This window comes from Coturnix japonica, chromosome 1 (assembly GCF_054131305.1).
Source record: "Coturnix japonica strain WE chromosome 1, WE-NBRP24, whole genome shotgun sequence".
Lineage (NCBI taxonomy): Eukaryota > Metazoa > Chordata > Aves > Galliformes > Phasianidae > Coturnix > Coturnix japonica.
In genome coordinates, this window is record NC_140663.1 from 54,480,483 (window position 1) to 54,494,286 (window position 13,804).

At 40.2% G+C, this 13,804-nt stretch overlaps 1 protein-coding gene across 35 annotated transcripts in view; it reads right to left on the minus strand.

Moving 5' to 3' along the window:
- Window positions 1-13,804, minus strand: part of WNK1 (WNK lysine deficient protein kinase 1) — a 96,522-nt gene that overhangs the window by 80,994 nt on the left and 1,724 nt on the right. The window lies entirely within an intron of this gene.

Here is a 13,804-nt window from a genome sequence, read left to right on the forward strand (position 1 = left end):
GTAGGGCTCATATGGAATGAGATACGTGTGGTCCCTAGACTAACATCACAGGCTTTACTGGAGGAAACCAGCCCATCATAAACACAATTAAACAGGCTTTAATATGTTTAGAAGAAGCAAAATCAGTATTGATTTGCACTCTATGCAAGCTGATGGTTGGTAATACAGTTTCAATTACACATAGCTTACTAATTATCTAAGAATTGTCACCAAGTCTTGCTCTGAATATTCAAACACTAAATGGTTGTGGTGGGACTCTTGCCAGCAACACCCAGAGGGGCTACACAAGTATGTACAGTCTCCTCATGTCACTCCATCTAAAGAACTCCCCCAAACTATTTCTCTTTTGCAGCCTCTGTTCAAAAGCCAGACAGGCCAACAGCTATCCTTGCTATCTCCATAGCATGCATTGATGGTTCCCAGATGCTTAAACTGTAAACCTAGCGCTAAGCTAGAAGATGGCTGCTCAGATGAGGTTTGAGTCAAAGGACTTCTTGTTCTTTGATACCAAAGCAAAAGATCATACCGTGCTGAAAAAAAATGGACATTTATCAGAATGACTTATCCCAGGCAACTTATCGGTTCATACAAAAGCAGAAAACAGTGTGAACTAAAGTCCATTCATAATTATGAAGCTCAGAGGAAGTTGCACACCAGGTATAACCACCTTTTAGTATGTCCAGAAACACTATCAATGTGACAGCAAAAAACACACTGCTCCATCAGCCACACCAGCCATGCAGATTCAACAACACAAGTCCTCACTGATGAACATTTCCAGTTCAAAGACCAAAAACTCTCATTAAAGGAGTGTAGAACAGCTTAGGCCTTCCAAGCTCTGTTAGATCACCTCAACTTAAGAGCTGGAAGTCTGTTTCCTACTGGCTGCAAGAGCTCCTATCACACAGACACTGCATCATTATTGAGTTCCACAAGCCACCAGAAAACTGCTCCTGAAAACACAGCATTAATCACAGAATCACAGAATTATCAAGGTTGGAAAAGACCTACAAGATCATCTAGTCCAACCATCACCAATACTTCCCAGCTAAATCATATTCCTCAACACAGCATCCAAACATTTCTTGAACACTCCCATGGTCGGTGACTCCACCACCTCCCTGGGCAGTGCATTATTTTAATGCAAGAGAGAACCATGCAGACAAATCAACTCAACTAAACATTTTGGATTGGCTTTGTCTGGTTGGGGTTGTCTTGGAGTATTGTTGTCTTTTGTTGTTGTGTTTGTCTGTTTCTGAGGGCTGCAAAAAACTAAGAGCTAACAGCAGGGTCACCAATATTTATTGTTCCATTTCAGAATTCCTTAAGTATCTCTCTGAAACTGAAAGCTTTTTAAAGCAATCAGTAATTCCTCTGAAGGCTTGAGCAACAAGTAGTTCAACTAATAAACAGTTGATTTCCACGTTTCTTGGTATTATCATAGTTATTGCAGGGTTTTGTTCTATTTCTAATTCAGTTTCATTCACATACACTGCTGTCTTCACTAGTCGAGAGCTATGATATTTACAGAAATGTGCTACAGAGAAGCTATTTTAAGTTAATGACCAAGCCTATTCTCCCATTAAAGTGCTTTTTTCAGCCATGTACTCAGCACTCAAGTTGCTGGGTTTTTTTTTTTCCATGGCACTTTGTTTCACATTATGCTCAGTAGCCCATGCAACACATTGCATTTTGCAACCACATAGCCAATGGCCATTGGCAGACTTCCATCTCCCCTTTCTCAATATTACTGAAATAAATCAAGGTTCATTCACACATGGATGGCAGTAAAAACTTTACAATCTGCAAAGTCAAGTTAACCTCCCTTAATTATCGGCATCCACGAGATTTATTACGAATCTTGTTACACTTGATTCATTGTTAGCTGGTCAGGTACCTCAGTTTTTTGCTGGACATCCAGATTGAAACACAGCCTGAGGATAATGGACAAGAGCACAGGACCAGAGGCCAGATAAATGTTTCCATCTGACAACAGTACGAAAGGGAAAGAGATGCTTCATTTCAGAAAAATTATTTTAACTACTTCAGGAACTGCACCAGCAAAACTCAGTGTTAGTGGCTGAAATCATTACTATACAAGGACTCGTGTAATACTCTAGAAAAAGTTTTCAACTCTTCCTGAAAGAGAAATTCACTTAGATGGTTCAACTCCATTTCTCCTTTCAGTGAGCCTAGTGCAAAAATTGTTTGTATGAGATTCACAGTAAGGCTTGATTTATTTTGAGTTGGAGTAATGCTTACAGACCTCTAAGCTTACAATTTGGTCACCAACTTGCGAGCTCCATGACTCCTGATAAACTCACAGCTGTTGGACTGAGTATTTATACATATAACAACTGACGTATTTCCACCTGGTCTTCATGACAGAAGGATGACTATATAGAACTGCCACTTCCAAACAAAACTTGGGAAAGAGGAAAGGGAAACTGCTGAGCTGGACTGCCCTTGACCCACGACACAAACAGACAACTCAGCTGTCGCTTATGTTTTGGTCATCTGAGAAGGAGCAGAAAGTGTATCCGAAATAAGACACGCCATCCAGCTGAAGCTCAATCCAGTTCATGGTCTTTTTTTTTTCCCCTTCCTGGAAAGAGATTTGGCTTGAGAAGGGAGAAGGCAAGAGTGGAAGGCAAATGCCCAAGAGAACTGTAAGCACATTTCCATGGATAAGATTGATTTACCAGCTGGAAAGGCCTACATTTGGAAGAAGGCAACTCTAGTAGTCAAAATTTAGGTGCAGGATTCAATTCTGTTCATCATTCTTTACATATAGTATAAAGTAAAATATATATGTAGTAGCCCAAACATAGACAGGTAGAAAATCTACTTTATCCCAGAGTGCAAAGGAAATAAAAAAAAAAATAAATAAAAAAAATCCATGTTTTGCCAGATGGCTTATCCAGGAATCACAGGACAATGCAGGAAGGCTGAAGCTAGGAAACAGAGCTAAAGTGTCAACGGCAATGACTGATACAGTGTTGTTTGGAGGGTGGAGAGGTAGGAGAAGGGAATAAGAATACTTCCTGAACAGGTAAGCAGCAAGAACAATTACCATTCCTACACACAGGAACAAGAAAAAAAAGAAGCCATTTCCGTGCATATTATTGCCAGAGAAGATAAGAAGAAAAGTCAAATGGAAAATACTTCTGTATATCATCAACTAACTCATTCTTTCCATTCTAAATTCCAGTGCCAACTTCCTCAGATTTCATACTCCCAAAGTGACAAAACATACTTAAAACATCACTACACTCACAGTCTGCAGTTTCTAACTGCACTCACCCACGCTCTTGCTAACATGCGTATCAGTTGTGCCATTACCTAGTAATTATCAATGATTTTACATAGAGTAGTTGCACCCTTTCAAATTGTGTAAGTTTCCCCAAACCATGTGGGTTGTTGCAAAAAGCTAAGGGTTAAGGATCAGACATTGAGCAACATATGCTTTTGGATGTGATACAGGAATTAAAATCACAGAATGCAAGCCTAATTTCCAAATTCAGAACTGTCTTAAAAGCTGCCGCATTAGAAGCCACAACTGTTTTCTGACAGAGGTCAACCACCACTACAGAAGTCTAGCGAAGCAAACCTTCCCTTGAACAGATTGGTATACAAACCCACAACTTGTAATAGCATAATAAAGGAGTAAATAATGGAGGCTATCACAAGAAGAATTTGGAGATATTTTGGTGGCATTCAAAGTACAGCTTGCTGCTCTTACACAGTGGATTCAGGCAAACGTTCTCCATTTACTCCACTGTAATCAAAAGATGCTTGAATTTTCTTCACAGAACTGCGCTATTTCTTCGCTTCACCTTTCTGAGACAACTACTGCTATCACTTGTGTTGGCATTCATATAAGAAAGGGCTACCACAATTCCTACAGGTTCTTTTGAACTGGTCCATCGGCAACCTAAAATTTAGAAGATCCAAACACGTAGTCTACAAAAACTAAAGAACACAGGAAAATGTTTTCCTAGAGGAATAACTGACTATTAAAGATACTTATTTATTTATAGGCAGATCTTTGGGTATACATGCAGCCTACTGATGTACTGCATCATTTAAGCCTCCAGCAGTAACTCAGAGACTCTTGACTTTCTTTCCCCCCCTTTCTCTGTGATCCCCAAAGTAAACACAGAACCTCTTAGATAGGTTGTGGCTTGTTTAATGAGAAGAGCATGAGAAATCACACCATTACCTGTACTGATTCACAGTTGCCATCAACAGGCAACAAAAATCAAATTCAAGTGCCATGTGGAAGGTTTTTTGTTGCTGTTGTTCGTCCCCTTTTGCAGACAATCTGAAATGCATTCTGCCTATCTGCAGTCAAGAAGCTCAAGCTGCATGCAAAGGAAGTACGGAAACCACAGACAAACCATGCGCACAGTGAACTTTAAGTCTTCCTGTATCACACATTTCTGCAGTTTCTCTATTTTCAGCCTGCTGTTCCTGGCAAATGTAACAACTCGCTAGGCCCCAAACCAGGGAAAACGCAAATAAAGACTATGCCCTCAAAGAACATCCTACATACAGCTTCCACTGGTCTACATCCACAGATATTACCAGAATAATTCTATCCTTTCAGACAATATTTCTAATTCTAAGACTTCTTAAAATAGACTGCTTTCCAAGAACTCAAATTCTAGCTTAGTCTTTCCTACCATAACTTTGCTTTAACTCAAAGGCTCCGAGTCCAAAGCAGTTACAGCGTAACTGGAAGATCAAGTTATCACCTTGCCTGCTTTTGACACACAACTTGAAATACACCACTTGTATTTCCTGAATGAAAGTATAGTGTAAGCAGCTGAATAAAGACAGATTGAAATCAAGAATAGCTTAATGTTGGAAAGTATCCGTAAGAGGAAGATAAAGGAGCAGATTTTAAAAACAGACGTGATAACATTTTGCAACGTTTCAGCAAAACCTGCTAACGGTTCAGAAATTGCCATTAACAGATGCACATTACATAAGTGCACACAGATTTGCAGATCCTTCAGATAATCAGCCTGGACTGCTGAAGCTTTTAATAGAAATATTTGTGGGCTATTGTTTGTGTGTCATTAATCTTTGCCAGGATAGAAGCTGTTTCCATAGCAGTCAAAATACATTTATATTGGGGTCACAAACTTGCCAGCGAAAGTCAGTAAAGCAGAAAAAGGTCACGTGGGCACTCAAGGAGAGGAAAATATCCAAGAAAACTGGGTAACATCACCAGCTGGACAGACTTGAATCATCATGAGACTGTATCAAATAGCCAAAAGCAGTTAGAATGTACCTAATTACTAGCATCACTTTGTACTACCTTCAGTTTAGCCAAGAGCTCCTACATAGCTCTTTCAAACTTACCCAAATCAGAGATCAATGTTCCTATTCTTTTTTTTCCTTTCCAACTACCCTCAATTACTTCAATCACTCTTCCATTTGTGGTTCCTTACTTTCTCTTAGTAGCCTCAAATCTGCCATCAGAACTCACTGCCCTCACTGACACCACGAAGTCAGGAGTGGTTGAAACCATTCAGGTGAAATAAATGATCCAGAATAGCTCAACAGGAAGGACTAAGCCTATCGCTCAAAGAGCCTAATAAAGCTTGTTTTCAACACCTTCTGTTGTCCTAAAAGCCAAGTAAGTGGTGCACTAGCTAGCCACACACAAGTATATATCCATGAAGCTTATTAACAAGAGGTAACAAGATCCAAACTGTTCTGGAATATGGCTCAAAACACAGCATCCACATCCCCAAAGCCTTCCCCTTTGTTTTAATCTTACCAGCGAGATACTAGGGGAAATCCTGCCAATCACTGCAGAAATGAGAAGACAAAAACCACCATAACAATCTCATCCAGAAAACAGATCTATCAAAAAGAACTCCTGCCCAGACTACTACCAATAGATAAGGTACCACATTCTTGGTTACACCGAGCACAAAATAAATGGCATCCCTACATTAAAATACACAGATCCGCATAAAGAACTATGCCCAGAGTCATTGACTTATCACATAACAGCTCAAAGATATTTTGTCTGTAGCATAGGTGGACACCAAGCATGTATAAACATTTTGCAAGATTTCTAAGCTGTGAATAAGCATGGAGGTAGCAGGCCTGAAGATTCTATTTAGGCCTAAGATGATAAATCAAAAGTTGGTAAGTCACTCTGTCTGAGTGATTTATGATACATTATGCTTGTGATGAGAGCTTATTGCTTTAGTTGGACATTAATACTTAAACAGCTCCTGGAAGACAAAAGAAAATACCAAGACAAATATAATTTTTAGCTAGTTAAAACATCCTTTACCAGAAGGTACGTATTAAGTTGCCTGAGATTCAGTCAAAGTAAAACACAGTACTGTTGGAAGCGCTTTGGAATTATCTGAATACATACAGTGCACATCACAGTGAGGTGATGAGTGACATAAGTTCAGGAGTGCATCCGAGAACTGAATCCGAGTTCTTCCAGTCACTGTATCACATCCCATCCTACTCCAGCTTATCAGAAAAAATATATATATTTAGCAGTACCTGTAATTATCTTGCTGCAAGAGTCTCCTTTCAGGTTTAAAGGATAGCATCACACAGCACAGAACATTATTAACACAACATTTACCCTTCATAAACAGGAGTTAAGGAGTAATCCGCAGGTTAAAGCCATAAACCAGAAGCAAACAAGTTCCGTTTTTCAAAGATGACCTCAAGTGCTTTATTGCCTGATGCCTATTCAACCCTAGTCACCTCTTCACCTACTCCAGCACTCCCAAAGGGAATACTGAGGAGACAAAAAAAAACCCCACACATTAAAAAATGCAGGTTCTAAGTTAGCAAACCTTCAACAATTTCTATATGCACGGAGGAAGTTGGATAGAAAGCAGGAAGAAGAATATCTGTAGAATATCATCCATAAACAGTCCAACGTTGTTTAAGTTCAGTACAGAGTTGAAGTTATCTCAAAAGGAGCTTGAAGTCCCAGGGACTACAGAGAGCCTCCAAAACAACGCTTCAAAGGCCCATAGGAAAAGCTGGGTGCCACTGGTCAGGACAAGAATTTTAACAGCATATTTGAAGACCTGTAGATGTCTCAGTTTAGACAAAAGCCCTCAACTGCTCCCCCTCCTCCCCTCCCCCCCCCCCAAACTATAATTCCTGCAATTTAGAATAGGAATTGTGCACCAAGTACACCAGGAGAATGTTCTTGCAGTCACTGTATGGGCACATGATCAAGCTAAAACCATGGAATCAATATTTAAAGTTGAAGAGTCAAAAATAGTAACTTGGTACCATCTGCTATTACAAAACACACACTCTGCCAAGACAAAGTCTTATGCCCAGCTGCAAACTTGTATGGCATTTAGTATTTCTCTTAAAGCCCAAACATTACAGCCATTATGCCTGCATTTCCATTATTCAGAAGTTCACAGCTCTCAAGACGAGCTTGAAAACGTGAACCTGAAGGCTGGCACGGAAAAGTACTAAGCTTTTCATACAACCCAACCATGAGCCGGGAGATGCAGTCTGCAATCTCTAAAAGAGGCTGCTGGACTTGACAGGAAGTGAAAGTTTCTGAAGACATTCATGACAGGAAGCGCCAAGGCTGCCACTGCTTAGCACAGACTGTCACACACTGTATGGAGAACCTGGGTGACGGTTGAAACTGTGCTGATTAACAAGCTGCTGGCATGAAATAAAACAACACACACACACACACACACACAAATAAGGAAGAGGACAGCATGGCCCTGAGGGAAGTTCCTAACCAAAAGGCACTGAAACTACACCACACCACGCACTGCATCCATACAGGCAACCACCCATCTCTTGCTGTCATACGCATTGCTCTAGTAGACAGCTCTCTAAGGGCCTGCACAGGATGTCTCCAGAGACTTTTATCAGGTTCCCTTCCAAAGAAGGATATTTTCCCATTTGCCCACCAGATTTTAGTTACAGAGCTAAGAGTTTTTATTTTAAGCCACAAAAGCCCAAAACAAATCTCATTTAAGAGATTTGATTCTTCAGTTCTCAAACCCACCTGAACTAACATATTTATTTCCATAAGAAAACGCTGCATTTTCAAAACGTACTTATCCAATTATATTTATTGTCTTGCAACCAGCCAGCTATAAATTGAACCACAGCCATCCCTGGAGCTGACATCCCTTTGAGGTAAGATTATTTTCCCAAGCAGAGGTCTTCTAACAGCTGAAGCTCCAGAACGTACTTCAAAGCTCCCTTCTCTCCTTCAGGGTCACCTTTGTAAAAGTCTGAAGGAATCAGACCATTGTTTATACTTCGGCAGGTAATTAGTCCGGCTCCCTTCCCATGTCATTTATCAAGTTGTCAATTGTATCAATTACAGCACAAACACTCAAGAATATGGCTACGTTTTGCTCTTCAGCCAAAGGAGTTTTCAAATCTGAGACCTGAAGCCAGTATCAGTAACTGTTTTGTGCCATGACATCAAAAAGCAACTGAAAGTAAGTTTAAACTTGACTCCAAAAATATCAGGCTCCCTATATGAATACACTTAAAGAAGTCCAGTGTGATCTGATGGTGTCAGGCATTTGTGGATTTACACCTTTCAGTCTTCAGTATTTTGGACTCTGAGAACAGACAAAGCCAATAAAGACCCAATAACAGACACTGTCACATACCTTCATTTATGAGGATTTGCTATAACCATGAATCTACCACAAGTAATAAGATGGAGACACACAGTGACATCGCAGCAGTTGTAATAACACAGTTATGCTCACAGGCCATTATTTTAAACGCTACATGGTAGACAGCGGGTATCCTCACAATGAATTAGATTCAATTTTGATCTAAAACTACAACAGCCTTGAAAAATATGCAGAATTAGAGCATAGTTATAACTGTTAAGAGTGTATATTTATTCCAAGATGTGACTGTTCATCACCCCGAACCAGCAGGATGTAATGGTTTTCCAGTATCATGTTAACAGTCACACAAATTCTAGGTCCATACCCCTCAGCTTCCTCTCGCTGCACATAAGTTTTCATCTGGTTTTCCATTTTGTTTTAATGCAGATATAAGATGGCACATCAGAGCCAGTATCTCTGCAGCCAGGTCTCTCAGCAAGCAAAATGCAAACAGCTTTAAAAGAAAAAAAAAAAAAAAAAAAGACTACAGGATGCCACAGCTATGTGATACAAGACCTTTTTTGGTTGTCAGAGTTGAACAAGCAACTTCTGAAACATTCCCAGCTCAGCTAGTCCAGAAAGCTGAGAGATTTTATAAGAACTGTACTTTGGCTTCAGTAGGCTGATGACTATGGTGTGCCTGCAGCACAGCGTACCCTCCAGAGCATAGAGGATACATCTCGCTGTTGTCTGTGCAACTAAAGCTCAGTATTAAACCAAGCTTCAGCTAAGGTATCAGACAGGTAGAATTAAAACTGAAGTGTCAATAAAGGTGAAGATGCACCTCCCAACTAAAAACCTCATAAAGTTGCTCAGATAACTTTTACAGATTGTTACAGTAAAAAATTAGAAATCTGACCCATGGAAATACTATTCAGCTCATCACTACTTCCTGTAATAAAAAAAAAACCACTGATGACCAGATGCATTATCATTTTACTGCACTACAGAATCTCATAGCTGATATTCGCCTATTGTTTGCTTTCAACTGTTTTTCATAGCTACTGCCTACGGAAAAATCCATTGGTAAGCCACAGCATCTCATATGCTATACCTGATGCATCACTTACAGGCTACAACAAGTGCATTATGTAACCTTCCCTGGATTACCTACAGGAGTCATAACTCGAGGTAACCAAGTCCAATTCAGCCCCCCTTCCAAGTAGTAACTAGCACAGATTGCTCTTGAACAGCTTCCTTTTGAACTCACTGCTTAACTTCTGTCTTGCTTGGGAGACAGCACCCAGCCTCCTTCTCCCTCATCAGCTCCCGCACTGTACACAGTAATAGAACCAGCACTGTGCTGATGGTAGAGTAAGAAAGGCAGTGACACATCAGCCACATGCGTTCATGAACTGTAACTGACAACTGACTGCCCTGTCCTTTCTGGAAAGGAAATAGAAGGTGAAGGACTGATACAGCACATACTAGGCATGTGGTACACAGTTCCCCCATGCTTGTGGTTTACCAGCAAAGTGCTTTCAGCTAATGTAAATATCGTTCTAGCTACAGTTTCTAAATCATTCTTCCTTTAAAAAAAGATGCTACCCAAATGAAGGTAGGCCTCCAAATCCTCAACAAATACACAGCTCAAAACAGCTCAGTCTTCCCTTCCATATTTCAGAAGTCACTTATTTGAGCAACAGAACCCACAGCAATAATTCCACACAAAGTTTTGTGTAGACTGCACCAGCCTGTATTGTTCTGTAGACCACAGGTTAACAAGCACCTTGTTTAAAAGTGACTCAAGCTGAAACAAGGACTCAGAGGGTGACACATAGTCACCAACACTTGGCTTTCATAATCCACTCTTACTACCTTTGGCACTAACTTCATCTATCAGGTGTAAGAGGCCTAACAGGAAGAGACATCACATTTTTGCCATAACATTACCTGAGCTGTACAAAGAGGTGACAAAAGACTCACCACTCCAACGTAACTTAAAAAGTCTCAACAGTGACATGGTTACACAGGAAGAGACGACTTAAACTACAATAGCAAACAGCAGCAGAAACCACTTTTGCTAACTTCTACCTACTTCAATACCATTAAAGCAGTAACCCTAACTACTACTTCACTACATTTAAGAGATGCGCTTTTGGCAACAGTAGGAGGCACACTTGACTCAGAATAACTAGAGCCAAGATGAACCTACACAATGGGAATCAAAGAATTACAAGGTTAACATTGAACAACATCCTTGCAGTAAGTGAAGCTGAGTAGCGGCCCTAAGCAGTTGCTGCTGAGCTCTTCCCATCTCCCCCACGCTCCCAGAAGGGCAGCTAGTTCACGTTTAAATACCTGCATCCAATATTTAAGCTAGGTTCAGTTACAGTTTGTAACCTGTTTGTAGGAGCGAGTTAAGCTAGGATTGCCTATTAACCATTCCCTCCTCGGACTTTTGTTAGGCATCTATCAGCAACCTTAAAATACTCAATTCCTTCTAATCAGACCTTTCCATCATCTTCAGATTAAGAAAAATTAAGACTGGGCCAGGACCTCTCCAGGAGCTGGAGGTTCTCACAGCAGTAAGTTACCCATAGAACGTCATGTCTTTCTCCTATTTCCACTACAATTCAGTACTTCAAGTGTAAGGAATTACACTGCTGCTGGAAAGCTTTCTTAAGGATACAGTATGATATGCTCCAAGGAAGTCAGTACTGTGGGAACCCGAGCTGTACTTGATAAAATAGCAGCCACACTCCTTTTGAGAAGGAACTGATATTCCCAGATGTTACCTCTACAGAAGACATCAAAATCAGATGGTCTCTGGCAGAGTGACTTTACAATGATGGCCAATGCAACTATTACACATTCCTCCACAATGTCTTCGATCCACACAATTCCTGCTCAGCATTTCAACACTAATTCAAATGAACCGAAAGCAGCCAGCACGTTCCTTTCTTCCAAGCAGAACTTTAAAGAAACTGAAGCGCTGAAAACATGCTAGCGAAGTCCAAAAGTAATTCCAATGAGTTGCGATACATCCTCATCAACTCTGGAAGATTACAGAGATGAACAATTGAACCTGCATGGGCTCATTCTGGCAGCACTACAGTGGTAGTGGAGAAGGCTCTTGAGAGATAGGACATCTTGGATGTCTACACTTGCTAGCATAAGCAGAGGTATAAAGAAAAGAAGTGCTTTTAGCAGTAAAATAACATGTCAAGGCAATTAAAAATAAGTACAAGTTAGTTAGGGTTGCTATAATATAACATGGAAGAAATTGACTCACAATTCCATAAAATAAGGGTGCTTTGAAGATGGTGAATCTTCAACACACATCAAACAAGAAAACCAAGACAACACTTTAATTTTGACCATTTCATGAATTCAGGCATTGACAGAAAACATGCACAAAGAATTTCATTGTCCTGTCAACATCTATGTTTTCCTAGATAAAGAAGAGCATGTAGCCACCAAACCAACAGCTCCCAGGTTCCTCCTTTTATTTCTAGACTCAATAAAACAAGACCTTATCTTAACATCCTTCACCATACAGAGCAGCTCCTTCAAGAAATACTTCTAAAAGCTACAAAAACTATGTTCTAAAAGCATCACTTTGTATGCACTCTGCTTCTGAGAGGAAAGCTACAGCCTTTCAAATAATTTCACTTGCCTTCAGTACCCATAGCCCTCAAGAAGAACATCCAATATTTCCCCCCAACTGATATTTGCAGTTTCACTGTCATTTTAGAAACCACTCATGAAATTCCTCAAACAACTGAAAGCTCAGCAACGTACTCTTCATAAATGAGCTTTTTTATTACATTGCTTCAAAGAAGGTGCTTCTTTGGACCATTTGTTCACATAGTATGGAAGATGACTAAGAGTGTTCAACAGAGGTGATGTTATCGGGAAGTGACTGATGCCAAGCTGTCGTTAGTTTCTGATCAGTAAGAACACTGTAAAGATTAAAACAGATTTCAGAGGTTAACGTAAACAAACTCCAAAATTACAAAGATTAAAATTTCAAATAGAAGTCATATCTTCTTGGAGGATTAATCTCAGTTCAACCTGCACAAGAAAAGCTTAAGCAGAGCCCAGCGCTACTTAAAATTCACACTCTTCCACGGGAAGAACAGCGTGTAGGAAGAGCGCGTGCTTAAGGGTCTCAAAACTGGAAGCTCACTTCCACAGCCGCTAAGCATGGAGCAAGGGCAATAACATAATCTACAAAGGTACTGTTGAAGGATGAGATACAAAATTGCTTTTGAAGAGAACAAAGTCTCCCTATAGTACTGCAGGGAGCTATCTGCTCTGATCCTCCTCCAAAGCTCCTGGGATTTTGACCCAATGCTCTTTTGTCTGCCCTAAATTGCATCAGAACACACAGAATAATGAAGCCATAGTATACGAATCCCTCTGTAGACTGTACTGAAACAACACTAAAAAGTAAGCACTATCTTTTTAATTTAACACTGTGGCTTTGAAAGCCAAATACTACACCAGATACTTGCTCCTGGTACCCCAGCTCTTCCCACTTCTTTTAAGGCTGTTGCACAGCAACCTGTCTCTCAGTTATACAAGCTCTGACTCGCATGAACTAAGGGTGTTTCTGCCATCATTAGATCAGGCTTGGGAGAACTGTGGCCCTGTTCTCACTTCAGTTTTATCCACCAGTCATCTGCAAAGGTTAAGCGTGAGGCTTTTCAAAGCTTCATAAAGGATATGATTCATTTCATCCTTCTACCTGTATCAAGCAAGAAAACCCTAGCTCTTAAAATGAAAAAAAGCTTCGCACAACTCAGCATGATGCACTAAATGACTTAGAGTAAATTCTAAGCCTGCAATAACCCAATGCCACAAGCATACAAAGCACCTGTGAAATTGCACTTTAACATTTTTCTAAGAGAAGGACCTAAAAACAAATTTTGAAAAGCTGCTGCCATTAATGCATGACAATTTCTCCCTTGGCCTATCTGAACTGCACTCGAGTACTTCTACATACCTCCAAGTTACTTTCTGCTGGTGGTAAAATGCAAGATGGTACAAGAAACAGAACTGCAGTACATTCTCTTAAGATAAAAAGAAAAATAATAATAATAATAATTCAGACACCAGGCAGCACTTTTCTCCAAAGGGGGTGACCCAGGTAAGGTCCACAGTTCCCTGTCTACATAGACCTT